General features: G+C 41.6%; 1 long non-coding RNA gene across 3 annotated transcripts in view; it reads left to right on the top strand.

Annotated features, from left to right (window-relative positions):
• The window catches only part of LOC104696041, a 92157-nt gene that overhangs the window by 52951 nt on the left and 12927 nt on the right, over nucleotides 1–26279 (top strand). Inside the window, exons 8-10 of one of the 3 annotated variants that reach the window (XR_005603062.1) lie at nucleotides 15442–15515; nucleotides 15991–16107; nucleotides 24567–24752. This is a non-coding gene — a long non-coding RNA (uncharacterized LOC104696041). The remainder of the gene's footprint in view (nucleotides 1–15441; nucleotides 15516–15990; nucleotides 16108–24566; nucleotides 24753–26279) is intronic. The other 2 variants (XR_005603064.1, XR_005603065.1) reach the window with 2 other exon arrangements.

Raw genomic sequence — 26279 nt, 5'->3', positions numbered from 1 at the left:
GACAGGAATAAAAATATGCTGTATGTACCTAGTGCATACATAACATATTTCTTTTCCCTGCTGTTGATTGTTGTTCAGCCAGATCTCCTCTCCTGTTCTCTCTGTGGGAGAAGGCTGATGTTAGTCCCAGCAGCTACCGTGGTGCTGCAGTTGTTCTGGGTGCTGGCCCCTCCAGGTCTGGGCAGTTGAGGTTTGACCCGTGCAGGACTTGCTGCCACCTCCTCCCGTCCGCTGGTGGCACAGCACACGAGGGATCAGCGTGGAGCAGGAGGAAATCAGTTCTCCCTTCCTCTCACTTAATGAAGCCATTCAGAGACTGCAGCTCTGTCACTTCTGCAATTACTGAATATAACCATCCCAATAAAATCTGCAGTTAAAAAACAGCATTGTGGTATGCCATGGCATAGCATGATACTGACTGACCTGCATTTACTGTGAATCCTGGTGTACACAGAGCAAGGGCTGCAGCTGTTTGCTTTTCAGGGAAAATCCTGTGCTGACTTAGCTCTCCAGCTGCAGTTGATTGTTGACCGTTTTCAGTCTGTATTTCAGTTAAACCATAACATATACCATATACCATAAACCATAACAATAACATATTTGGCAACGTTTTCTATGTGTAAGAGAGTTTTAGTAATAGAATAATGCAGATTCTGTAAACTTCAGTCCTGCCTAGCAGTGCGTGTAATTTCATACCAATATGTGAGCCCTCTAGTGGCATTCCGAGCGCTGGAAGTGTGACTGGCAGGGTGCGGGGTGTGCAGCGTATGGGGTGTACAGGGTGTGCAGAGTGTGCAGGGTGTGCAGGGTACAGGGTGTGCAGGGTGTGCAGTGTACAGGGTGTGCGGGGTGTGCAGTGTACAGGGGGTTCAGGGTGTGCAGAGTGTGCAGGGTGTGCAGGGTATGGGGTGTACAGGGTGTGCAGAGTGTGCGGGGTGTGCAGGGTGTGCAGGGTGTGCAGGGTTCAGGGTGTGCAGAGTGTGCAGGGTGTGCAGGGTACAGGGTGTGCAGTGTACAGGGTGTGCGGGGTGTGCAGGGTACAGGGTGTGCAGGGTGTGCAGGGTACAGGGTGTGCAGGGTGTGCAGGGTGTGCAGGGTGTACAGGGTGTGCAGGGTACGGGGTGTGCAGGGTACGGGGTGTGCAGGGTGTGCAGGGTACAGGGGGTTCAGGGTGTGCAGGGTGTGCAGGGTGTACAGGGTGTGCAGGGTTCAGGGTGTGCAGGGTTCAGGGTGTGCAGGGTGTGCAGGGTACGGGGTGTGCAGGGTGTGCAGGGTACAGGGTGTGCAGGGTTCAGGGCGTTCAGGGTGTGCAGTGTGCAGGGTTCAGGGTGTGTGGGGTGTGCAGGGTACGGGGTGTGCAGGGTACAGGGGGTTCAGGGTGTGCAGGGTACAGGGTGTGCAGGGTACAGGGGGTTCAGGGTGTGCAGGGTACAGGGTGTGCAAGGTGTGCAGGGTACAGGGTGTGCAGGGTACGGGGTGTGCAGGGTACGGGGTGTGCAGGGTACAGGGTGTGCAAGGTGTGCAGGGTACAGGGTGTGCAAGGTGTGCAGGGTACAGGGTGTGCAGGGTACAGGGTGTGCAGGGTACGGGGTGTGCAGGGTACAGGGTGTGCAAGGTGTGCAGGGTACAGGGGGTTCAGGGTGTGCAGGGTACGGGGTGTGCAGGGTACAGGGTGTGCGGGGTGTGCAGGGTACAGGGTGTGCAGGGTGTACAGGGTGTGCAGGGTACAGGGTGTGCAGGGTGTGCAGAGAGCCCTCGGAGAGCTGGGCATGCACACAGGGCAGCAGTGCCCGCCTGGGACAGCACAAGCCCAGCTGCTGCCACAGCTTCGGGGAACCAAGGGACTTCCCGGGAAGCCTTTAATGCTGAGGGAGTTGCATTTTGCAAGGAGAAAAATGGTAAAACTAACCAGCTCCTGTAGCTGGCTCTTGCACATGCAGTAAATGGGCTTCCCAGGACCCATCTACCCCAGTTGATCATACTTAGATCAGCAAAGGCAACACTTACGGTTCATATATTAGAAGCTACATTGCATAAAGATTAAAATATTTTTTAAAACCCTTTTCTTTTGAAACAAAAGAAAAAATTTTTCAGGGAGGATCACCTTGACAAAAGTAGATCTTAAGTAAGCCATTAGCAATTTAGTGTAGCTGCCAGGTGTCCACAGGCAGTTCTGTTAAATGTGATTTTTTGGAATGTTGGAGTCACAAACCCACCCTCCTGCTGCACACTGAATTTGGGCCATTGGCCTGTTGGTGCAAACACCGAGCAGTGAGAGGAAAGGAGTGTGACGGGTTCTGTGTCCTATCAGCAGGTCTGTCTTTCCCCTGGACCATTTCAGGTTTGTACCTGCAGGCTGGCCTGCGCGCTGGCCTCAGAGACTGACTGATGCTGAATCCTTAGCCCTGCTAAAGCAGGAACGTGCAGGGAGTCCTGAAGGTACAGCTGTTTAAAAACTGGCCACCCTCTCTTTCTATTTAATTTTGTTCTTAGTAATGCAGATTTCTGAAATGATACAGCAATGCTGCTCTGGTGGGTTTGTACCATTCTGCTGGTGCTAGAAAGCTGAAAATACAGGTTAATCCCACAGTAAAACCTGTCTACTCATCAGTCTGCATTTAAGGTGGGGGGGAGAAGCAAACCACATTTTACTTATTTGTATGTAATCTTCAATTACTAAAAAATCCATATTTACCTTTTTTCTGGCTCCCAATCTTTAACATAAAAGTTAATCATAACACATGAATTAGTGATTAAAATAATTCTCAGAGAAAAAAATTAAATTAGAATTCAATTTGAGTTAACATGAATGATTTAAGTTTAAAACTTACAACAGTTAAAACAGAACTCCCTTAAACTAAGCATTAAAAGGAAAGATAAGCGTATCACTGAGCCAGGCTGTGTGTCCTGAGTGCTGAGCAGGGAGGAGATCAGCTCCCCGACCCATTGGGGATGCTCTATCCCACACTACTCCTTGTCTCTGAGCACCCTGCTGGCTCATTTAAAAGCCATTCAGATGTCCAGGTAAAAAATGCCTATAAAGCCATCCTAAATTACATTGTGATGCTGATGGAAGGAAGAGAGAGTACTTAGAGATGCTTCTTAAAAAAGCACAGTCCTCTCGGAGCCGAAATCACACATCAGCTGTACCTGTGGAGTGTCTCATGAGTGCTGCTCATTCCCACCTCTTCCTATGCCAGAGCTTAGTGTCCTCTCAGACTCCAGGGTTTAGAGTGTGATGCAAACTGGGGCTGGAGATCATCAGCCTGGAACTGAGATCGTTACAGCCGGGCCTGTTTTATTGTGATGTTACTCTTGTGTAAGTCGTGGCTCATTCTTAGTGCTGTGATGGCTCTGGGAATAGATTTGGGGAAAGAGGGGAGAAGAGTCTGTGTTTGTCTATTTTGGGCCAAAAAAGAAAAATATCCCCCTCTCGATTTTAATCTAAAATTCTGTAGCTAAATTAAGACATTTCATAACTTTCCTTCAGCAGTCTTTAGGAATACAACCCATCATAGCAGCACTTTCACCCCGGAAAAATATCTGTAGCTGTCTTCAAGTTGATAACAGATGAGTGAAGATAGGTAATAAATAATAATATGAAAAGTCTTCTTGTTAGAACATATTTTGCCAAAAGCACTGAATATGAAGTTGGGTGAGAGAAAGGAGAAACCTTCTCTGAGTATTACTGACATACTTTATGATGACTTAGTGGAACACCTTGTGGCCAACTGCACTTTTGTTCACTGGTGTTCTAAAGCTGTCACACCTCTGTTTCTCTCACACAACAAAGTCAAGAACTAATTCATTGTTAATTGTTGCATGTTCCTTTTTATAGTATCCAGAGACGCCCCAAGAGCCACATGGCTTCCTTAGCTTCTTATGTGCTCAAAAAATGATAGAGTCACAACCTTAATATTTAAAGCAGTACGGCTTGGGTTCATCTGTGGAGTGCTTGAACTTAGGAAGGCTTGGGGCTTTTTCCACTTATGAAAAAAGGTGCATTTTATTTAAAACAAAAATGAAAATAAACATTTTCTTCAGAGCATCTGGTTCAGGTTTGTGTCAGACTTTGCCAGTGTGTGGTGAAACAGGGTGTGGTTTTCATACCTAATTGAATTAGTAGAAGGCAGAACAACTGGTGCATCTCTGTGCATCTGCACAGGAAGGAGCAGTGATAAGCTGTCTCACCCAGGCAGTATGCAGGCTGGGGCAGTGGAGACTGTTATCTTGTCTATAACCATTTTCCATATCCTGAAATCAAATTTGCAGAACAAACAGCATTTGGGCTATGCTTCATATTTCATTAGATACACGCATCCTCACAGAATTATTTTTATCAGACTATGCAGAGGTCTTTCAGACATTTGCTTTTGTGTGCTTATAGAGTAATCAAAAATGTTAGTAATGTCCTGATACGGATCTGTTTCACTTACAGGAATATATTTTTAAAGTACACTTAAATGCACTTTTCAGACTTAAATGCACTTTTGTTAAACATTGCAGGATGGCAAACTTGCCCTTCTTTTGAAGCAAGGAGGGGAAAAATACCCCAAGTATTTCAGTGTTGTGTTTCACACAGGTTTCATCTGTATCATCTTTGTTGGAAGAGTTGGTAGTTGGCATCAATTTGGATCAAAAGAACTGCAGTTAGGAAGGCCATGAGGAAGGTTCCATATTATTTCTCCAGAGCATTCTCACTACTGACGAGTTGTTTCTTGAGGCATGTAGCTCTATTGAGAAAGACGTCTTCTGGGAACAAAAGTTTTATTTCAGAAGCAGGGTTTTATATCAATTTAAGTATTAAATGATTTGTATAGGTATCATCTACACAGTAATGTGGCTGATCACAAGATACATAAAAGCTTTACTATGTAAGTCAATATAAAATCGTATTATTTTAGGTTTTATAAGAATGTGCACAGAATCTGATTATTTAAGTAACATTAATAGAATAGAGTATCCTTGAATGAACTCTTAACAGCACAAGTCCATTCCAGTTTATGCATTTTCTTGAATAACCAATTTCTGCTGAATAACAGTAATTGTTATTTAGATATTAATGTAATCACCTCAATATATGTGCTAAACTATGTGAACTAAAAATTTAGTTTTGCAATATCTCAGAAGATAAGGGTGAGCCAGCAGCACCCTTCCAGCTCACTGGGCTTCTGAGGTGCTGCAGATTCTTCAGCTGTTGAGAGCAGCTGTGTCTGATGGCATCTGTCATCTTTGCATAGATGAGATTATCGTGTTTGCTAAAAAGGACAGCAAAACCGACCAAAGTCTTGCTCTGTGCATTATTAAAGACTGTTACTATCAGTCATGCTGTGAAAAGAGGGCACTACCTGAGGCCTGGGTGCACCTGCAGACGCTGTGGCCGCGCTGCCCCGCGAGTCCTGCAGGAGCCGAGGGGTGCAGGACCCTGGGCTGCCGTGGCTGCCGTGGGCTGGGGCACCTGGAGCTCCTGTCTGGCTCCTCAGCATCAGCCACCTTGTCCTTTCCTGTGTTCACTGCTGTGCCTCATTCAGCTGTGGGGTGAGAGAGCCTTTATTTACTGTGCCCTGCGTTTCTCTCTCTTAGCCGGGTGACAGTCTGTGTTTCTCCTGACAGAGCCAAGGCAGGCTGTGTTTTTCTGTGCACAGCTTCAGGGTGTCACCCCTTTGCTTCTGACTTTAACCTCAAAGGCTGCAGTCTGAAGCTTCCCATGCGTTACTGAGAATAATCACTGATCAAGATTCTTGACCAATTTTGATTGATTGGTTTCATTAGTTTTTATTACTTTTGTAAGCTTTTCGATAAATACTCACGTAACTATAATTCTGCTCCCTGCTGGTGATCCAGAGTTGGATCAATTGCTGTGTTATCTGTATAGCATATTTGTGTTTGGAATTTCTTGACTTATAGTATACTCTGTCAAATTTTGGCTATATTTTTAGTTGCTTAATTTCAGCAAAAGCTTGAGATGTACAACTTTCCCTTCAAATTATACCTCTCAAATACTTTGTGTGCTCATAGGTCAGACCAGTCCATTCCTTTTTCCTAAGCTCTTGCTTGATTTCAGTGTCCTGTGTTTTAGCTTAAATTCTTGGGTGAAATTCGGAGTTGATGAATTTTCACTGTCTGAGTATCACTATGTGTTTTTATATTTAAAAATATCTGTAACTCCTCTTGAACCAAAGTGTTGTTTTTAAGGGTCTGTCCTGTTAAATTCCCTTTTCACTCTGCAGCACTTTGAGGGCTCCTGTTCCTCAAAGGACCCTCCTGGTACAGACACACCAGGCTTCATTCACTCGTTATTCTCTACCATCTTAAAATTGCACCAATATTTCATCCCCACAAGTAGACAGACTAACCTGAATTAGGAAACCACAGGCTCTGCTTTGTTTGTTGTCCTGGCCACCTGGTTTGTTAAATTTTGCTTTTGTCTGCTTTAGATAAGGAATGTCTTTGTCTTGGTGTTTTAGCCACTGATGCAAAATACAAGAAAACACATATTATCAAAGTAAACCTGGGGTTAAAGGAGTAGAAAAGTGTCTGGAAACTATTTCCCATCTCATTTTGCATCAAGCAGTGCTTGGCCAGAGTGAGAGATGTCCCCCACAAGGCATCTCAGTTCAGTGATGGATAGTTGTGGGGGTGCTGAGCTGTGGGAGGAATTCCTGGTCCTGCCATCTCCTGCTAACATGTCAGGGGTGTTGTCTTAACAGGGAACAGCAATGTCTCAAACGTTTTTATGAGTAGGGAGTTAAGATTTATTTTCATGCTCAATTAAAAAACTGCCATTTTGGAACTACAGAGGGAAAGTTGTGTGAGCAAAGGAAACCAAAGCTTCAGAAGCTGTAAAAATCATTGTGAGTGGAGGAAATAATATTACAACTACACATCTGAATTTTATACACATGGCACTATAGACACAATTAAAATGAATGCAATGCTTAGTTTAATGATTTATGAGACAATGAAATTTTAAGGAACAAATTTATGGAAATAGTTGAGCACATCAGCCTAAAAATAATGCAGATGGAAAGGCAAAGACAGTGCACCTTGGTGCTCTGTGCCATCAGCTGTGAGGGCTGAGCTGGCCATGGAGCAAAAACATTTAAGAGCAGTTCAATGAGCTTAATAGATACATCTAATTGAAAGCATTTCTTGGAGAGATGCGTGATGAAATGAAACTGCAGGTGTTTTTTTGTTTTAAATCTGTTTTAACAAAGAAAGGCTTTCCCAAAGCTCTGATACTTTGTTTAATTAAAAATACAAATCGTGGTTTGCATGGTATGTGCTGGAGAATTATTGTTTTATATTACAGTAATATGTTGCAATTATTATTGAAAACCTTATTTAATTTTTAGATTCAGGTGTAAATCAGTGTTATTGTGCAATAATTGAAAAATGGTGCTCATCTTTTTTTCCTGAAGGTATCTTGAAGGGCATTAATTAAAAATGCGATTTATTTTAAAAATACTTTCACCTGAACTGCTGGTGCAAATTTTATGTTTAGTTATGTAAATCTGTAGGAAAGCCTTAAAAAGTTACCTTTTGTTTAATCTCACACGGAGGCCCTGGTTCATGCTTGTCTGTTTAATAAAGGGTCAGATTTTATTTATGTAGTTAAGTAGAACATAAATGTAGACACTTCACACGATGTACCATGTAAATGTAAGCCTTTGTAGTTACAAGTTTTTGTAGCTGGAGAATTGTTTTAAAAGGCATGTAATTTATTAGCTATCAGTAGCTGCTTTATTGCCTTGCCGCGCTGCAGTAATAAATAAAAGAAAGTGAGCTGATTTTACAAATGGCACACAAGGTGCACATTTTGTGAAAAAAGTCTTTTTTTAAAGAATTGGCATTAAATCCTTTTTTGTGATGACAAAGAGGCTAAGAGTGCAAACTGTATTTTCTGTTTATCGAAAACAGAGTCTCTTTTTCTCGAGGGCATTTTTTCCTATGATCATCAAGGGATTTCAAAAGCAATAAAGTGTGGAATCATTGTTCGACTTGAACAGTATTAAAACTTAGGTTTTAATTTCAGTGAAGTAATAAGATTTGAACCTGTCTCACATTACAGCACTGTAAGGCATTTAGCAATTGTATTTTAAAGGAGGTTTTTAAAATGCAGCTCACTTGAAAGCTAACTGTCTATCGAGTAATTAATAGTTTCTCCTCAGCACAGGCTGTTCTGAATCATACTAAGAAATCTTGGGTTTGTTAATAACAAATTAAGATAATTGTAAGGAAGTTAATTCCTAATTAGTTTAAACCTACAATCTTTTTTGCCCCTTTCTGAGATGGATTTTCAAATGAAGACAAAAAAATAGAGACTGAGGTTTTCAGCATGGTTTTCACCATAGAATTAAAAAGGAATTATCCATGTTTACCTGTACATTTCAAAAAACTGTATTTCTTAGTTAGCAGTATATGTCAGCTTGCCTCTAAGCAGTGGTGAAGTATTTAATCTGTACCCATACTTTATAGCATTAATACAATTTCTGTTTCAGAACTGCATTTTGAGGATAATTCTGCAAAGCTTCTCTTTTCTGTTCTGACACGGGGAACGCTGGGATACTGGAACTTACTGTGCCTGCTTTGGCACAGATATTCTCCAGGTTCAAGCTGAAAATATTCCTTCAGGTTGGTTGGTAAAATGAGGGCTGATGAGAGCTCAGCCCTACCTGTGCCCTGCAGCCAGAAATGAGCAGGTGTGATTTTGGGGAGGGGAAGTTGGGACACAGGTGCCCGTTCCAGGAGCTGCGGTGCCGGCGCGGGAGCCGTGAGCTATGGCCTTCCGTGGTGATTTTGAGCGGTAACTGCCTCCATTAGCCATCAGGTTTGTTTCTGTATTTTAGTAGATGGCCTCGACTGTAAATATTAGAGGTTCTAAAATAAATCAACATATTATCCTAAGGATACAAAACGTAAGAGCTATTTGTGGCTAGGAAGCCGTGACAGATAGTTTGGATGAGGCAGATGATTGCCCGCCTCTCGGATCTGGCTCCCATTGCTGTGCCTGCAGGCAGTGTGGTGTTATAGTTGTATATTGATGTCAGGGTTACTACTGAGTGGCTAGCAATGACAGATGTCTATAATTAGAGGCAATGCTGCCAGTATTTCAGAGGAGCCGGCCTATGTTGAACAATTATCTTATTTCTAGCTTGCCAAAGAGGGTTGTTCAAATTGCTGGTATTAGCTGTGGTGGCTGTAACACCTCTCCTTATGCCCTGGGATAAATGTGCAAAAACACTGTCATGTACAACCCTGGTGCAAAACCTCTTCAGAAGAGATCCTGCTAAATTTAATGTGCTTAAGGCCTGATCTGGAGATGCAGAACACCTGCAGTGATGTTAGTCAGTATAGTGGAATAGTTTTGGATATAGAAATTTTAGAGCTATCCTAAGCAGCTCTGATTTTTATTGCTTGTTTTTAAGTGCCAAACTGATGTTGATTCTTTAGCGTTGGGGTTTATTGCACACAAGTATGCTGAGTGGGCCACGCATTTAGATACAATTAAGCATCTGAATAAAATTTAGCTGCACACTTGTAATAGTTACAGGGGCAAGTCAGAGTGTCAATTACTGCTATTCAAGCACCTATAATTCTGTATCTTTTGGAGTGTTCTGACTGGCACAGATCTACTCTTGTAACTGCACAGTAGTGCTTCATTTCAATCACTGAGGTGTCTAAACCAGCATTTTGGCTTGTTGTTAAGCAAATCCTTGACTGCATACATGGCTTGAATTTCTGCAGTGCAGTGTATAGCTCTGCTGGAAAGTGCAGCCCAGAACTGTGCTTCAAAAGCTAAAAATCTTCTGGAAGATGTTCAAAAAGCAACAGCTGTTAATAGTATTTCTGTTTTCACTATAATATTTGTTCTTTAAGCCCTGAAGGGGAACACAAGAGACAGCAGAATTAAAACTCTCTAACAGTGCTTTACAAATATGAAAGTCTAAAGAAGACTTTTAAAGCTAAGCATCCTTTTAACTAATGGCTAGCTGAAAACCTAGCCAATAAACCCATTTCTTTTTTCATCTTCCTTGTTTTTCACAGAGAATGCTTCTCATGCTGCATCAGTAATAAGAGCAGTTAGTTCATGGTAGGTGTCCTGTATAAGTTCAGCAGAATTGTGCCTCTTTCTTTCAAGATTTTCAGAAAACATGGATTAAGAAAAGGAGAAATAAATAAATAAATAAATAAATAAATAAAAGCTGAGAGATGGTCATTGAAATAGACATCAATTTCCATGTAAGAGAAGGTTTATTGCTGGCACCGTATGGGCATTTTATAGAGCAGGAAGCAGGGAGTTAACCACTCCAGCACCCGAGACTCCTCTGAATCCTCCAACTAACAGGGAAGGACTGGGGAACAGGGCCTGGAAAACAGCCTTTGTGGGAACTGTTAATGCCTCTTACTGTCTGAGCTTGTGATGACAGAGTATTTCAACAGACTAGGAGGGAAACAACATCCATGACAAAGACTGAGCCGCACGGCAGATTTACCCTTTCCCCTAAAACAGAACACTTAGTTATAATAACAATTTCCTGATTTTTAGCTGTTGTTTTGTAGTAGGTCTCTTTCAGTTGAGGATACCTTTATGCAGTGTTTTAAGCTAGGTTTAGAGGTAAGACAATAAATAGAAGATACAATTTACGTAATTGGTGTGGGTGCTCTGTTAGTTACAAACACGGGTAGCAGTGGATGGGAGAGTAGCCTACGTACAAGGTAGCTGAAAGCCCACCTGAATATTCAGAGATCCTGTCTGAACTACCTGAGGCATTTCCTTGTGGCCTGTTTTGGAGAGTTTCTTCATTTAGAGTTTACTCTGAACCGACAGATTAGCTCATTCTCTTGGTTTAGGCTCTGAGTTAAGAGCATTTTGAGATGTTACCTTTTTAAGACAGCTGGTCGGGAGTGGAAGTGACCAAGGTTTTCCTCTGCTAAGGAGAGGAGATAAACTTCTGAAGCCCTCAGTTTGATCAGGAGATAAAGATGGATGATCTGGCACTCTGATAGTCCAATTAGGGGATTCAGTTCCCATTTCCAGAAGCTGCCTGTGGGATGTGGAAGCTGGGTTTCTGCTGTGTTATAATGGAGCTTTTAAGTGCTGAAGATTCAAAATACCTGAGAGTGATTTAAAAAGTAGGGGAAATTGCAAAATGTATTGTGGCACTCAATACCAAGAATGCCACTTGCAATTAGTGTGGAGGTTTGGTGGGTGCTGCCCAGGGGTGTTAGTCAGGGAGGTGGGAGGGTAGAACCCCGTGGCACTCGCCCCTGCACTGCCTGGATTCCCAAAAAGGCCCTGGAGACAGACGGGCTCCCCTCTGTGTGCTCCATGTGCTTCAGCTCTGCCAGGCTGGGGTAAATGTGGTGAAGGTCTGGTTTTGCCCTCACTGTTCATGACAAAATGCTTTAATGTTGCAGTGATAGTTCTCTGCAGCGAGGCCTGGAGAGCTTCAAGGAAGTTATAATATCTTTAGCATTTGCGCTGTGCCTACGGGTAATAACTTTACTGTAATTTTCTGAAGATTCATTATCCAAAATCTTAATTCATTATAATAGCCCTTATGAAAACTATAGAAACTAACATTTTCTTGTGTTTTCTTATTTGCACAGTGTGAGAGATTCATTGCTCTGTTTTAATTTGTTTCATGGGGTGTGTTTGAGTACATTCCATACAGTGCTGTTATTGAATTTCTGTGACTGTCATTACAGAGCCATACAACCTTTAGGAACTCATATTCTGAGCTTCCCAGTTCTGTAATCTGCTTCACATTTAAGAATTGATATAATTAGCTTCTTCAGAGTTATAATGATAGTGCCAAAAAGAGAAGACCTCCAAAGGCAAAGCAAAGTTAAACATATCTAAGGCCAAATAATAGGGAAAACAGGGAAATTAAGTTTTGGTGTGATTACTGAATTATTTCTGTTTTCTTGGTCTGTATTTACATGCAAGTATTTTGCTTTATTAAACATTGCTTCCACAGTTTTATTTTCTTGTCCTTTTGGGACAGTTCAAGGAGTTGGAAAGTGTATGTTTATGTAACTTGAACAACTGATAAGCCTGGAGAAGCTGTGGCTGCCCCATCCCTGGAAGTGTCCAAGGCCAGGTTGGATGGGGCTAGGAGCAACCTGGGATAGTGGAAGGTGTCCCTGCCATGGGCTGGATGGGACTGGATGGACTTTAAGGTCCCTTCCAAACCTCATCTTTCTGTGATTCTATAAAATGTGCTAGATAATTTAAAAATACCCTGGCACCAGAGCTTGTGAATCTGCTGTCTTCCTTCAGTGTCCTGATTCCACCTAGGTGGTTTTAATGGTACAAACAGGAAAAAAAAGGATCCCTGGATCCTCTGCTTTCACACTTGGTTCAGTATCTTTGAAATTGTTACTTGAAATTTGAAATTTTGTTCAATTGTTACTTGTTATTTGAAATTTGATTAGTATTGAAGGTGTTTTGCTGGTCTGTTCTTTCTCTTCACTGCCACGGCCACTGCTGACACATCTGAACACAGCAGTGCCCCTGCCTGGGGACTGAGTGCTTCCAGCTCCAGCCCGCATCAAGGATCCTGAGCGGGCACCTGGGGCTGTGGAGCTGTGGAACACCACAGCCTAGCGTTGCCCCTTCTGTGGATGTTCCCCCACGGTCACAGGTGTGTAAAACTGAGCTGGGGATGCCGTGGTGTTCTCCTGTCAGCTGATACTTTTGGCCATACCGTGTCTGAGTCGCACAACACTGTCTTGACACGGAATTCTTTTTTGAAGTTGTAAATCTTGCAGTTATAAGGATCCGGGACTCATTGTGTCACTGTTTTCCAGGAGTCTTGAACCAAGGGTTTCTTACTGCAAGTTGATTCCCTGCTCCTTAGTGGAAGTGTCAGGAGCGCAGTGTAAGCCTTGGGCTTCTTGCTGGAAGGACAGAGAGGTGTGAAGGGAGGAGCCCCGGGGTGCGTGGCTCTGAGTGCCACAGCCTCTGCTGCCCTCACCCCCGTGCCTCCCTATAGGACCTAAGCAAAAGATGAGATCACTTCCACAGCTTTTTCCAACCCCTTTCAGCAGGGTTTCTCTCCGCCTTTTGAATATGTAGCGCAGCCTTTGTTGTTGAAGTGTGTTTTATTATTATACGTCCAAAATGCTTTATCATTAATTTTTCATAGCGCTTAGAAGTCCAGGGGCATTGCATTGCTGTGGTGGGAGGGGATTACTTTTCTATTTTTATATGCTAAGAGCATGTGTGGGTTTTGAAAATGATTTTGAAGAAGGTGTTTAAAATATCATATTTGTTTTAGCTTACAGCGTGCCACACTACGGATAGGGTAGTTTTTATTGCAAGTGCTATATTCTTGCTGACTTGGAATGACCCTGTCACACGTGAAAACAAATCAGATTGTTGCTGTTAATGAGCTTTTCAATTTACTATTCAGTGGATCAGATAAGTGGATTTAAGAGGTAATGATCCTGCTTAGCACTCAGGCTTGTCTGTCAGATCCTAGTAGTGTGGGAAATCCCCAGGGACAAAAGCGTTGACACAGTTCTTGATGGGATAATGGGAATCAAAGCTAATGGATGATAAAAGGAGTAGTAAGAGTTACAAGGATAATTGTGGATTAAAGCACTGCTCTTTGTCAACACTGACTGCTGTTTTAGTATTTTATTTGTTAAACTCTGATGTGGGGAGAGCCTAGTTTGACAGCGGAGCACAATGAGACGGGCTGGCTCCCGCTCCCTTCTCCCAGCGCTCCCGCAGCAGGAAGGGAGGCTCGGAACAGACATGGGTGGCTGCTGCTGGCTTTGATTCCTTGCCACCACGTTTTTTCTTGTCATGATACCAAATACAAAAATTCCTAAGCATTGCTGAAATTGCAGCTGCTGTAGCATTTCAACAGTGCGCTGTTTAGGGAGTGGATATTTTTTTAATTGGAAGGTATTATTTTTATATTTCAATATATTATTTTTGCTATGCTTAATTACTATAAGCAATAACTTCACATTTACAGTGTGAACGTTGTGTTTTGCAACATTTAAAGATTGTATTATATAGTACTATATTTTTCATATTTTGATTGTCCTTTCACTACTGATTTTACCACCAAAACTTGCATTCATACAATTATAAAAGGATAAATTAGCTTACAAATTAAGTTACCCTTGATTTTGGTACAATTTCTGCTTAGAGTTGCAAGTTCACCTACTCATGCCTTTATTATGCTGGAATTTAAAGTCTTTGGGATGTGAAAATACAATTGTTGTTCTTGTTATTATTATTAGCTCCCTCAGAGGTAGAGCACTGGTGATTTGGTTTTTAAGCCAAGTCCCAGGATTACATCACTGGTCGAGGGGAGGCTGGTGCGAGCAGGTGTGGGTGCAGTGGCACACGTCCCGAGTCTGGGGATGGGGATGTCAGGGAAGGGAGCTGGCAGTAGATGGCACCAGGCTTTCACCGCTGGGAGCGGCGGCTGAGCTGCGCTGGGGCTCTCCCCGCACGCCTCGCTGCTGCTCGCCTTGATCCCATCAGAAGGCACGATGCCATGCAGCCCGGGATGTCCCGGTGAGGGTCACCAAGGGGTGGAATGGCTGCAGTGACACCCCTGAGTGCTGGACGTGCCCAGAAAAGTGCAGCTCCCGAGCGTGGGGAGCGGCTGGCACAGGTTTGTACAGCTTTGCACTGTTGTTGCCTCTCTGTCTCTGAAGTTGTTTTAACCCTACAAAATGTGTTTATCTGAACTAAATGTTAGGCTACTAAAACCACCAGAAAGCTTTATGAAGCTTACACAGTAAGGAAGGAAAATACTTGGTGTGTCCTTTGCGTTTGCAGCTGTGCGTTACCCACAGCTGGGTCTGGCAGGCAGGGTGCTGGGAGAACCCCCCCAGGAACGGGTGTCCTGGACTTGAAATGAAGGGGACACGTACACAGCTGGAGCTATTGGGCTGCCAAAGCCTTTGTTGTCCATTCAAGAAAACAAAATTATGTCTGAAGAGTACCAAATTTACCAGATTTTATGACCAGCAGTGCAAGAACTTGCAAGCTCAAGGACAGCATTGAATCATATCCCACTGAGGACACACCAACACAAAGATGCTTTCTCCATCCCTTTGTAATTTTCTATAAACCAGTTTTTTTGAACAGAGACTGTATTGTTCTGAGAACAACAAAGTGAATTTAATGTGAAAACTTACTCTCCTTTGTGGGAAGAAATATTTGTAAGGGCAAGTACCACAGTCCCCAGTCCCCACATCAGTCCCCACATCACAGGACACCATCAGAGAGCAGGTAAGCCATCTCTTACGAGTGCTTCAGCTTGTAAAGTCATAGGTTGGATGGACAGGCATTTATGCCTGTGCTTTCCTCCTGCAAAATCAAATTGGGGGAGGTTTTAGAATAACTGAAAATGTTGATACTAGTAAATACCTATAACATGTTACTGTTGAAATATTTGTTTCCAGGTATATGCCCAAATGTCAGAAATCTTGGGGATAACAGGTGACAACCATGTTCTGGAAGCATTTATGACAAAAATGTAAGTTTGTGCTTGGGTTCTATTGTGTATATTGTTTGTTTTGTCTTTAACATGCTGTTAAGTTTGCTCTTTGCTAGAAAAATGTTTTCTGTGAATTTGAACTATTGAAGAAAGGATAAACATTTTCAGAAGGACCCATATCTTACTTTCTGAAGATCGTATCTTACTTGAGGCCTCTAAGTGAACGGTTGCAGCTCAGTATTTCCTCCACAGTGCCCGTGTCTCTTCTCAAAATGGCTTATGGGGGTAGAGCTGAGATGTCAGACTCTTGTTCAATGATAGCCTGGCACAAACAGCCCACATCCCTCCCCTCTCCTTCCTGCACCCTCGGGTGTGGAATTGCCTGTAAACCTTCATGGCAATTCAAAGTGGGGAACTGACCAAGTTAAACTAATCTTCCTTTGTTTTTGGGAAGGTTCTTTTGGATTGTGTTTTTATTCAAGACCTGGCAAATTTTGCTATCTTAAAAATACAGACTCACAGAGGAGGATCCTAAGGCCTCACACTGAAGGAGACACACAAGAGGCATTGTCATCATCTGTCTTCACATCTCTGGCATTTGGCAGAATAACTTGGTGTGTTATTTTGGCTGGTAAGTGCTGCAGTACTCTCTCTGAAGAATATTCCTAGCCAATTACTCTGGAGAACATACCTTTTTCTCATGCCTCTGCTGCAGCCGCTTTCCTTGGCTGCCAGCAAAATTACCAGGATTTGGTCTTTTATTACATATGGCCTTCATGATATTTGCTAGTTTCTTCTGACAGAAAAAGTTTCATCTAAAATAATTTTTGCTCTTGAAGCAAAACAAAATGATTCCTCTGAAAAACTGTGAATATACACTAAAAAATCTGGGAGTCCCCAGGAGACAATGAGGTCCATGTGTGCCTGGAGAAGGAGAAACAAGTGTCTCACCTCTTCATTCTGCAGTGAGGGAGATGCTGCATCCAGTCATTTGCTTCATGTCTTCTGAGTCTGACTTACAGGGCCTTTAAACTCTTCCAGTGGACTTGGCCTGCTGGACAAAGCTCTCTGCTGGTGTCACCAGGCTGGCTGTGACCTGCTCGGACAGTACTGAACAGGACTTGTCTTTGCTGCCATGGCAGCCAACCTTGAGAAATAGTAGCAATTAAAACAAGGCCATTTTCTCATATGACTTAACTTCTCTGTGGACTACGGGGCATAAATGCTTTGCTTCCTCAAAACCAGGAGCTGAGTGCTGTATCTTGCCTTAGGATAACAGTAGTACCCATCCAACCTTGATATTTATCAGGAGTAGTCTTTGAAGACAGGTAAGTGGAGAGTGATGGATGGAAAAATTCTGATGGTGTTGCTGTGGAGTTTCTGGAGGCAGCCCATACTGTGGTGCATGATGGCTGGGCTTTGTTGGGTTGTTTCAAACTGCAGTGAAACTTGAACAGCTGAGGAAAAATGAGGAAGAGGACTCTTCTTTGGATACCAGATGCATCAGTTTGCTTCTCTTGCTACTCATTGCTACCATTGAGAGGAATTCTGTTATGTTTGCCAGTTGAAGAAATAACATCATTTAACAAGTTGTATGAGCGGTCCTATATGAGCAATCCTACCTGTGTTTTGATTGGATAGGGTTGTGTTTGCACAACTACTGTAAATTAAGTAAAAAAAAAAAAAGTCATTTTTTCATGTTAAAGAGTTTAGTGTTAATGGGTTTTAGTGTTACATGGAAGATTTTAAAAGAAAATAAGGTACATAAAAAGCAAAAATCAGTGCTGCTTTTTAGATTACACACTGTAGTTTTATTTTCTCTTTCCTCATGGTTTTCTGTGTTTTCATAAAGCTATGAGTTGTTCATTGATTAGATTGCAGGTCATATTTAACAGAATGGATGCTACAGCCTGACATGGACACTTCACTGAGTGTGAATCCTGGATAAACACAGCTGTGCTGGTGGCAATTAAAATAAAGGGTCTTCTTCCCAGTGGTAGCATGCCAGGTGGAAATTCTGGGTGTGAAATCATAACATATTGATACATGTAATCCAAACCCGGCAGTCTGATGGGGCGATCCAGTCTGGCAGTGTTCCTGGTGCTCTGTTATGGACAATATTAGCACATTTGTAGCAGCAGCAGGCAGGATCCCCGACTGTGAGCCCACTCACTTGTTCCTCCTGTGGATGTAGTGAGTCTTTATAACCACAGGTATTTTAGAAAGCCACTCATCTACTCTTCTGTCTTACCCTACAGATCCAGTTTTTCTCTAAGTAGGTGAAGTTTGTAAGATGCTATTCCTCAACAATAGGTTAAAAGGAAACTCTGGGGAATTTCTAGTGTGCTCTTTGCTGAGTGGTGATATTTCTGTGTAGTACCTGCACAGTGTTTGACAGTGTCTCATTCCTGCCTTGTTAATATCAAGCATTATGTGGGATAGAGGAGTTATGCCTCAGAATGATCTGGTCTGAATAATGACACCCAGTGTTTCAAATCCCAAAGTGCTGGACAAAGTTCCTTGTGTTAACCTGCCATTAGCACTGTGGGATGATCAAAAGACATCATCATTTATTGCCTTCCACTTTGCCATTAAAGAATCCAGTGAAGGATGCATGCAGGAAGCATTTTATCCTTGGTGTGAGGAGTAAACATAGCAATGGAATTCATGGTAATAAACCAAGTTGTAGTCTCCCAGGACATATTAGATATTTTTTGTTCTGCTACTAGGAACTTAACCTCTTGTGATTGCTTACTGCTGGACACATGGCATTTCTAGTTTTCTGAAGTCCGATGTGAGCTCGGGAATATTTTGATGGATTTTGCCATGTAGCTTTAACCTGTTCTTTTGAATTCACTAGTGGCAGCTTTGCAGTGAAGGATTGGTGGTCAAACTCAATTCATTAACAGAAAACAGTTTGAAATACTTATGTCATAGATACCAGTAGCCACTGTTCTGTTCATGTACTGAAGGCTGTACGAAATAAATATTCTTCAACAAACAGGAATATTTGGAGATTTGTCAATTTGACCTTCAGACTGTAGTTCCAAGTACTACTGTCACATCAGATTCTGGATCTTTTATCAGCTTTCCTTTGGAAGTTAATGAATGTGCCTTTTACTGAATTCCTATAAAACCGTTTTTGAGGGGACAGAGTTTTATGTAGCCAGAATATCCATCAATGGCTGTATTTCCATTTTCCGTTATTATCAAAATCACAGGGAAATGATTTATCATGAGGTGGATTCACAAAATATTTTCCCAAGTATTTAGTGGTTTTGGTCATGATAAAATAAGTGAAACATGAATAAAAGATGCATGTCCAAACATTGCTGTTGGATGCCACTATGGTGAATGTACATATATGTGTCAATAGAGGGATTTTCCATGTTACAACTTTTAAGTGTGGATCTCTGAATATTTTTCGGAACACTCATACTGAAATGGCTCCTTGAATCATAGCAAACTAAAACTCAGTATTTTTACTCATGACAGAATGTGCAGTTTTTAACTATTCACCTTTGTCCAGATCTAATGAAAAGTATATATCCCATTGCTGTCTGAGCCACCGAGAGCTTTCAGGGTAAGTGATGATAATCTGTCAGAAATAATTAAAACCTGACTGTACAGAGCTCTCTTGCCAACAAATTGCTATCTGTGTTTTTACTGAAACTTCAGCACCACATAAGGAACAGATTTTCAAAGTCTTTTCAGGGGATTTAGAGGCCCATTTTTCTTGCACTGTAATGGGAATTGGATAGCACATCCTTAAGCAACTTTGAAAGTTTTGCTTAAAATGTATGGGTTTTTTTTCATCTTTATGATTTCTGTGATGCCACTACATTTGTAATATCCCTAACTTGCAACCAAGGCTGTTCATAAATTTACATTCCCAATTCATGTAATTCTTATATAAGCTTACAAGGTTTTCACTCTCTCCTTTTATTATTTAACAAGCAAACAAAACCCCAAAACAACCTGTATGGCAGTCATCATCTCTTCTGGCTGGTAGCAATTTATCTTTTCCAACTGCTTCCTTGGCATATTCGCAGATCCGTTGTGCACAGGAGGTGCAGCAACCTGTGTGTGTGCAGGCAGAGCAGTGTTCCTGGAATTCCTCTTCACTGTGATGGTGAACCTGGGTTAACCTTTCCAAGAAGGGGTTCAGGCCTTCTGGAAATAGAATGGATTAATTCCTTAGGCTCTTAAAAATGGCCTGTAAGCAATATTTGAGACCTTAGTGTGCAATGATGAATGACGCAGGTACCACCATCCCTGTGACCTGATGGATTTCCCTCTTTGTGCACAGCACATCCCCACTCTTCAGTGCTCCCTTTCCTGTACTTTTGTCTTTTTCTCCTTCATCTCTGACTCAGTTTCCTCCTCTAAATATTACATTTTTAAATTGCACTGAAAGTTTTTCAGTTCTTTCTTCTAAGCTGAGCTCTGCTGTGCTTCCTTCCCCAGGATGAGTTCCCACGCACTGCTGCTGGGAAGGGCTGTCCTGTGCTGGGCACCAGCAGGACTGAACACAGCACAGCACTGTGACACAGCCCTTGGGTCTGAACAGGTGCTTCTCTGAATTGTAAACTGGGGATAGGACAGGAAATTAAGGAGAATAGAAGGGTTCTGAGGGGCAAAAAAGTCATGAAATGGATATAAGAGTCTGGAAGTGGATGTCTTTGCCTTGATGCTTTCCCTGGCTGAATAGATGAATGACTTGGAACATGCAAAGAATTTTGATTCTTTTGTGGATGATACAGAAACCCTTTTCCCAGAGAATTATAAATTGGTGTATACAGTCATTATTTGACTTCCCCTCCTAGATTTTAGGTTAAAATACACAGCCTCTTAGCATAATGCTTTAAAGTCACTGAATTAAGGGCAGAGGTGTTTGGTGTGCTGACAGGGCTGTGTTTATAAGCTGTCGTGGTGACACAGTCTCAGAGTAAGCGGTGGGGTTCCAAACCTGGGAAGCTGCTTTGGTGCAGCTTTTAGAAGCTGAGGTTTTATTCTCGTCTTCTTACTACAGGCAAGCTATAAGCAAGTATTTGAAAGTGTACTGCATTCTTAAGCTGTTTCATTTAGATTTTTCAATTTCTCCTAGCTTTTCAGAGCAGTGTAACTTTTTTGGGTTTGTGTTTGTGAGTAGTTCAGCATTTTGATGCTGGTATTGTTGCTGAAATTGGAAATATGCTGCCAATTTTTTTCCCCCTTTTTTTGTACTTCAGTGCTCATCCCCCGTAGATGGTTTGGTGAATTTGGCATTGGTGTAGCTTTGGATGAAGCTCTTGTTTTCCATGACTCATCTGGAACTTCATGGCTGTTTCCTTTGTTACATTTACTTCATCTTTTAAATCACTAAATCACTTGAGCGAGAAAGATACAGGGACGCTGGCACTTGGATTTAAGAGCTGCCTTGCCATGATTTCTCTGAGACCTGTAAATTTTTCTGCTCTTTCATGCTTTGGTTTCTCTTCCTTAGATACTGGAAAACTCTAGGTCTTTAGAAGTTTTCTCAGATACTCATAAAGCTTTGCGAATGTTTCTTAAAATACTATATTTTATGTGTGTTTCATCTTGCCTGATATTGGGAAGGCAGAAACAGAAATGGGAATTGCTGTGATTGCCTCTGTTCACTCACGAGTACTTTCTAGCTTTTATATTATTGCTCCGTCTTTCAGCATCCAAATACAGCCCTGAACTGAAAGAACAGATGTAGACAAAAGCACCCTGAATGTTGGATGAAGAGACTTCCTTACACAGTTTTAATTTTCTCTTCAAGCTGTCACTGTGGCTTCTTGTTTTTCTTCAAATGTCTTGTAACTGAAGGATAAAGATTTTGCTCTTTTGCAAAATAGCTTTTTTATGATTTTGGTATTGGCGTCAAATCTGGGTAGTTCAAATTCCTTTCTATTGCTTTGTATGGTATATACTTGTTAAGGATTTAGTGCAACTATAAACACCTCCAGAACTCCCCATAGTAGGGATAAACTGTGAATTATGGACTTGTTAGAATGGGCTATCTCTTTAAGGCAATCTGAACCCCTATAGCTCTTCATAGAGATTTTATAAAGTAAATCAATGTCTGTCAGTAAATTTAAATTGAGGAATTGCTTTGGTAATTGCCTTGTTATGTGCCTTTTCCTGAGCAAATAATACTAAACATTTAGATGCTTTAAAATGTGTTATTGAGTTTATAACTTCCTGAAAAAAAATATTTTATGTGTTGTATACATTCCTTAGCCTGTGAATACGTAAAACCAAAAATCAGTGATGATTTTAAGGTGTTTAACATCTCTTCCTCAGGTTGTCTACTTCCAAAACTGAAGTCTGACTGCATCACGTTATAAATAGCTGGTGCTGATGGTATCTCTTGCATCATGGTCTGTCGTCAATGGATGGGACAGCTGAAAGAGAGAATCACTGTGCATGTTCCACAGACAGGGAACTGAGCCGTACAAAGCTGGACTGACCCATTGGACTGAGAGTCTGAGGCACACCTGGCTCCCTGGGCAGTGGTCACAGCACCACCCTGCCAGAGTTCAAGGAGTGTTTGGACAAAAGTCACATGATGTGACTTTTGGGGATGTTGTGTTCAGGGCTGAGAGTTGGACTTGATGATCCTCGTGGCCCCTTTCGAGCTCAGCTTATTCTGTGATTCTGTGAATTTGGTGTCACGGTCAGGAATACGTGCTTGGGCTTCCAAGCCAGGAAGTCATGGAGCCTTTTTATTTGAACGGGCTGGTATCCAAATGCAGGGTGTCAGAGAATGGACCAGGCTCTGCCCAGTGGTGCCAAAAATAGGACAAGAGGCAATAGGCACAAACTGGTTCCCAGAAGTTCCCCTGCACAGGAGGCAGAACTTCTGCCCTGGGTAGTGCCCAGCCCTGAACGGATTGTGCAGGGAGGCTGTGCAGTGTCCCTCCCTGGGACCCCTGTGCTCTGGGATGGCCCTGCTGGGGCAGGGAGGTGGCACCAGGGGAGCCCCTGTGGACCCTTCAAGAATGACCCAGTCTGGGATTCTGTAACCTCTCTTGAAAAATAATTACATTCCTCCACTTTCCTGGCATCAGTTTACCCCTTTCATCTGAAGGCCAACGCCACCTCTTCACCTCCTGTCGAGTCGAGCAGGTGAACACACGAGGTCCCATGCCAGGTCCCTGGGGGTCAGCACAGCACAGCAGCTGTCCGGGCTCCTGGCCCTGCTCCACGTCTCGCCCTCAAGCCCGGATTTCACCAAAAGGCTGGCTCTGAGTTTGCTGCCAGCAGCGCTGAGTGGTTTGATGAGATGCTCCCCAAGGATTGGTAATAGGACTGGTGTTATCCTATAGCACTGGCTGTTAATCAGAGTGCGCTTCTTAAATGTCTGAGCAGGGCTGCAGGTGGGAAGTGCAGTATCTCCAGTTCAGTTAAGTGTTTGGTTTGGGGAAGAGAAGGAATTATGCATTAGTACAAGAACTGCAGGGTAGAGTGTCTCTGGGAATTGGGTACATCAGTAGCTCTCTGAACTGGCCCATAGTTTGTCTGTGCCCCTTTACTCCTATGGAATTTTTCCTAGGGATTTTATAGTAATTTGCTTCTATTTTGTGAAGAGTTAGGCAGATAAATACTACACAATTTAAGTGGACAGATATGCTGATGGAAAATGAGTAAGATAGATATAAGTAAAGGTAAGCTTCAGATAATCTATTTCATTATGACAGATGACAGATTTTTTAAAAAATTAATCAATTTGTCACAATATTGCAAAACAGCTTGGATCCCTTTGCTCAGGAAAATGATGTGACGTGGTTTTGTAGCATTTTCTGTCTCATAAATGAGAAGGTTTAAGACTTGTCACAGAAATACATTTGAAATATAATCATAGAACCGAAGAGTGGTTTGGGTTGAAAAGGAACCTTAAAGATCATCTTGTTCCACTCCCCTGCCACAGGCAGGGACACTTCCACTATCCCGGGGTGCTCCAAGCCCTGTGGGTATGGCACAACATATTATTAGAAAATAATAATGCAAAAATTAATATGAGACTTCTGTCCTTTTGCATGTCACATGTTTAAACAAATTGGGATATGAATATTGATTCATTTTGGTTTATCTTTTTCTATGCATAGTTTTTTAAAAGTGTGCTTATTTCTACTTACTTCTTACCAATGAAAGAGAATCATGTAACTATTTGCTTATGGTCATCTGTCCTATTCCTAAACTTTTTAAAGTCAATACCATTGGTGAGTTCAACAATATTGGGAATGGGATTGATTCTGCTGGCACCTGTGAAGAGGATTGGTTCTACTTGGAGGATGAGGCAACTCAGATATGCAGCATGTGTTGGATCTCAAACACAAGCCTCTTAACATGTCCTGTCATTGCCTAATTCTGAGCTCCTCAGTGTGTCGCTGATAAAGCAGCCATGACTTTACATGTGGATTTTCATCTGGGTTCAGCTATTTGTGTGAAATTCTTACCCAGTCATGGATGCTAACTTGCTCCTGTTGCAAACCTTCTGTAGCTTATTCTAATTAATATTCACTTACTGTAAGTTGCAGAAGAATGTTTGTTCTTGAAATTTTCAGTCAGTCAAGCAAGAAGATTGAAAAAAAACCCCCTAGTACCAGTGTTTGATATGACACAATATTTAAAGGTATATGACAGATAATAAACCACCAGGGCTCATGAAAGCAACTTTTCAGTAATTTTCTAGAGGGGATTGTTACACAAACAGAGGGGAAGGCACCTGGAATATGACAATTGGTATCATTTTATTTCTCCATAGAACTCTAATATTGTAAGAATAATTTTAATATATTTCCGTGGGTTGAAAGATGAGTGCAGGTTTTCACATTCCATAAGTGAATTTTGTTTAATGAAAACCATACAAGGTGTACTCCTATATGCTGACTGAAATACCATTAAGCAGCTAACTTGATATTTTAAATATGCATGTGTTTATTTCCTCATGGCATCACAGAAATCAGACTGGAAAGGACTTGAAACATTGCTAAGGAATTCAACAAAAACGGAAGGAGAGACATTTATTTCATTAACAAGATTTATGAAGGAACTAATGAGCTCTCTCCTCCTTTCTACTAGATACTTATTGCTTCTGTAGGATTCAGAACACTTTCAGAATCCCCATGAAATGTAACACAGGCACCTGACTGCAAGTGCTTGCCCAGTTACTCCTGGAAGTGTGTTTGCTGACAGAACCAGCCTGCCATTGCTGCTACAGCCAGCAAGCATTCAGCATTTCCTGTTGTCTTCTGGAGGCTTGCAAAGGTGTGTATTCCCATGGGAGCTCCCCAAAAGTAGGGTCAGGATACACCCTTGATGCAAATAATACTGAAAATTCTGCGTAGCTTTCAGATTACTCCCGGTATATTTGCAATAAATGAGTTTCTGCTTATGAAATGGATGTAATAATATCAGGACCTAGAAAGGATGAAAAAGTAGATATTTAATAACCTAAGTTCTCTTGGAGATTAGCATTGTGATGAAATTGTGGGGTTTTTCTTTGCAGAAACTTGCTAGCTGTTGCCAGAGTGGTTTTAGACCCCTCTGCGTGCTCAGGATCTACTGCAGCACTGTCCTCATAAATAAACTTTACCAGCAGAGTGAAGTGTTGAAAGACCAGGAAAAAGAGAGATTAGCTGAAAACACAAATACCCCAAATGTATTCCATTCCAGTGATTCCAACAGGAACTCTGAGAATAGTGGCCCTGCTGCTTAGAGGGGTGGGCTTGTGCCAAGCAGCTTTAATGCTGCTCCACTTCACCGTGAGCTTGTATTAGTTAAGTTTAAAATTGTGTTCCCTGGCAAACCATAAAAGATTTCAAAAGTATTAGACACCCACTTTTGTGCTGGAATTTAATATGCAACTTTTTATTGGAAAATAATCGTCCTTGTCTGGCGAAATCCACCATGCAATATTTCTGTTAGTAGGCATAATGCAATAAAGACAGGGAGGGCTATTTATCACTACAAATTTTGAGGATTTCAGGATTCTTTTTATTATTTTAATATATTTCTTTGGTATTAAATCAGAAAAATGATAAATTACACCTGTCGAGGCTGTTTTTCCTTTTTCCCAGAAAATGATGTACAACCTAATTTCACTGGTCATTTTGGCTTTTAAAGGTATGTATTTTTTTCCTATTAAAAACTCTACCAATAGGGTTTTTTTAAAATAATAATACTGAAGTACTTTTTATTTCAAACATATGAAGTAGTTTATAACTACTTCCTGGCATTGCAAACTTTGGCCTTTTCACATTATATTAGGGTTTTTTTTTTTAAAGGCATTAAGTATATATTGCTTTGAAAGAAATAATGTATTGTTAAGATGCTAGATCCAGTGGATCAATTTTCAGTATTTGAAATAGATTAAATTGTGGCTAGCCTGAAAGGTTAAAATAATAATTTATTTCATTTCAGTACTTTCCTGTACACCAATCAGCTTTTACACAGACTTAGAAATTGGTGGTTTTCTTTTTTTACATGTATTATCATCTTTTTTTAAAGAATAATGTAGAATTAAAAGCAAGCCATAATTTCAGCAACTGCACTACTTAACAGGAAAAAAAAGGCGAAAAAACATAAGAAGGTTATCAACAACAAAGGCAACAAATGATTGGGGTTGGTATCATGGTTTACATTACTTTCACAATTATTCCAGGTTGCATATTTCGGAATATATTAGTCCAATTTGATTTCAAAGCTCAGTTATTTGAATTATAAATCATTATGTCCCTCCTAGCTGATCACTTGTGAAATATCTTTGAATTCATTTGCATAATGGAATATGTT

Source organism: Corvus cornix, chromosome 13 (assembly GCF_000738735.6).
Source record: "Corvus cornix cornix isolate S_Up_H32 chromosome 13, ASM73873v5, whole genome shotgun sequence".
NCBI lineage: Eukaryota > Metazoa > Chordata > Aves > Passeriformes > Corvidae > Corvus > Corvus cornix.
Note: the sequence above shows the minus strand (reverse complement) of the source record. Positions and strands in the feature narration are given on the sequence as shown.